A 2,717-nucleotide genomic window follows, 5' to 3' on the forward strand; every position below is an offset into this window, starting at 1 on the left:
ATCAATCCCCCTCCCCCTACCTGCCTCAGTGTGACCCCATTTCTATGAAATGTCCAGGATAGGCCAATCCACAGAGATGGGAAAGGGATGCGTGGGTGCCAGGGGCTGGGAAGAGAGGAGATGGGGAGTGATGGCTGATGGAGGCTCAGAAATTAGGGGTGATAGTTGCACAACTCTACACAAAAAACCATCAGGTGTGGTGGCTCACGCCTGTGATCCCAGCACTTTGGGAGGCTGAGAGGGGCAGATCACGAGGTTAAGAGATCAAGACCAGCCTGGCTAACATGGTGAAACTCCGTCTCTACTAAAAATACAAAAATTAGGCTGGGCGCGGTGGCTCATGCCTATAATCCCAGCACCTTGGGAGGCCGAGGCCGGCGGATCACGAGGTCAGGAGATCAAGACCATCCTGGCTAACACGGCGAAACTTCGTCTCTACTAATCATACAAAAAAGAAAAAGAAAAATTAGCCGGGTGTGGTGGTGGTCGCCTGTAGTCCCAGCTACTCGGTGGACTGAAGTGGGAGAATGGCGTGAACCTGGGAGGCGGAGCTTGCAGCCAAGATCCAGCCACTGCACTCCAGCATGGGCAACAGAGCAAGACTCTGTCTCAAAAAATAAATAAGAAAAAATAAAGCGTAAGCTCAATGGCTCAATGGTTTAGAATTTTGTTTTGTTTTGTTTTTGTTTTTGACGGAGTCTTGCTCTGTCGCCAGGCTGGAGTGCAGTGGCCCGATCTCAGCTCACTGCAACCTCCGCTTCCCGGGTTCCAGCGATTCTCCTGCCTCAGCCTCCCGAGTAGCTGGGACTACAGGGGTGCATCACCACACCCGGCTAATTAGAACTGGCCTCCAGTGATCTGCCCGCCTCAGCCTCCCAAAGTGCTGGGATTCCAGGTGTGAGCCACCGCTTCCAGGCTGAACTTACAGTTTAAACAGGCGAATTTGGCCAGGCGCCGTGGCTCACGCCTGGAATCCCAGCACTTTGGGAGGCGGAGGCAGGTGGATTGCCTGAGCTCAGGAGTTCGACACCAGCCTGGGCAACACAGTGAAACCCCATCTCTACTAAAATACAAAAAAAAAAAAAAAAATTAGGCATGGTGGCGGCGCCTGTAGTCTCAGCTACTCGGGAGGCTGAGGCAGGAGAATCGCTTGAACTCGGGAAGCGGAGGTTGCAGTGAGCTGAGATCGGGCCACTGCACTCCAGCCTGGACACAGCGAGACTCCATCTTTAAAAAGAAACAGGCCGGGCGCGGTGGCTCAAGCCTGTAATCCCAGCACTTTGGGAGGCCGAGACGGGCGGATCACGAGGTCAGGAGATCGAGACCATCCTGGCTACCATGGTGAAACCCCGTCTCTACTAAAAATACAAAAAACTAGCCGGGCGACGTGGCGGGCGCCTGTAGTCCCAGCTACTCGGGAGGCTGAGGCAGGAGAATGGCGTGAACCCGGGAGGCGGAGCTTGCAGTGAGTCGAGATCCGGCCACTGCACTCCAGCCTGGGCGGCAGAGCGAGACTCCGTCTCAAAAAAAAAAAAAATAAAAATAAAAAAAAATAAAAAAAAATAAAAAGAAACAAAACAAGGCCGGGCGCGGTGGCTCAAGCCTGTAATCCCAGCACTGTGGGAGGCCGAGACGGGCGGATCACGAGGTCAGGAGATCGAGACCATCCTGGCTAACACAGTGAAACCCCGTCTCTACTAAAAAATACAAAAAACTAGCCGGGCGAGGTGATGACGCCTGTAGTCCCAGCTACTCGGGAGGCTACTAGGGAGGCAGGAGAATGGTGTGAATCCGGGAGGCAGAGCTTGCAGTGAGCTGAGATCCGGCCACTGCACTCCAGCCTGGGTGACAGAGCGAGACTCCATCTCAAAAAAAAAACAAGGCCGGGCGCGGTGGCTCAAGCCTGTAATCCCAGCACTTTGGGAGGCCGAGACGGGCGGATCACGAGGTCAGGAGATCGAGACCATCCTGGCTAACATGGTGAAACCCCGTCTCTACTAAAAAAAAATACAAAAAACTAGCCGGGCGACATGGCGGGCGCCTGTAGTCCCAGCTGCTTGGGAGGCTGAGGCAGGAGAATGGCGTAAACCCAGGAGGCGGAGCTTGCAGTGAGCTGAGACCCGGCCACTGCACTCCAGCCTGGGCGGCAGAGCGAGACTCCCTCTCAAAAAAAAAAAAAAAAACCCCGAAATAAACAGGCGAATTTATGGTATGTACATTGCATCTCAGTAAAGCTCTTGCGACAGGAAAAGGGCCGTCTGCTCTTTCTGCCTTCCCAGGCATCAGCGGAGGGGAAAAGGTGACCTCCAGCACCGCCCCCGAGGCGGGAGGACCCGCTTTGGCTGGAAGTGGAGGCGCCGCGGCCGCCCCCGCTGCGTCCTGGCAACCTAGGTGAGATACCTGCAGCCAACATCACCGAGTGCTGGTGCACCACCAGGCCCCTTTAGGTGGCCAGCGGCTTTGTGCTCCCGACAGCCACGTGAGTGGCATGTCCCCCGGGTGGCGTGTCCCGCTTTTCAGAAAGACGAGCCTCGGATGCCTTTCTACCCAGCCAGTGGAGCCTGGACTCGAACTCGCCCTCGTCCTAGTGCGTCCAGGCTCGGGTTCCACTGAGAGGCTGAGATCCGATTCTCAAGGGCACGGTCCCTTTAAGAAGGGGCGGAGCCCCGCGATGAGCGGCGGGCCGGCGCGAGTAGAGGCCGGAAGCGCTGGTGACG

The sequence above is a fragment of the Trachypithecus francoisi genome, unplaced genomic scaffold (assembly GCF_009764315.1).
Source record: "Trachypithecus francoisi isolate TF-2019V2 unplaced genomic scaffold, Tfra_2.0 Lachesis_group5, whole genome shotgun sequence".
Lineage (NCBI taxonomy): Eukaryota > Metazoa > Chordata > Mammalia > Primates > Cercopithecidae > Trachypithecus > Trachypithecus francoisi.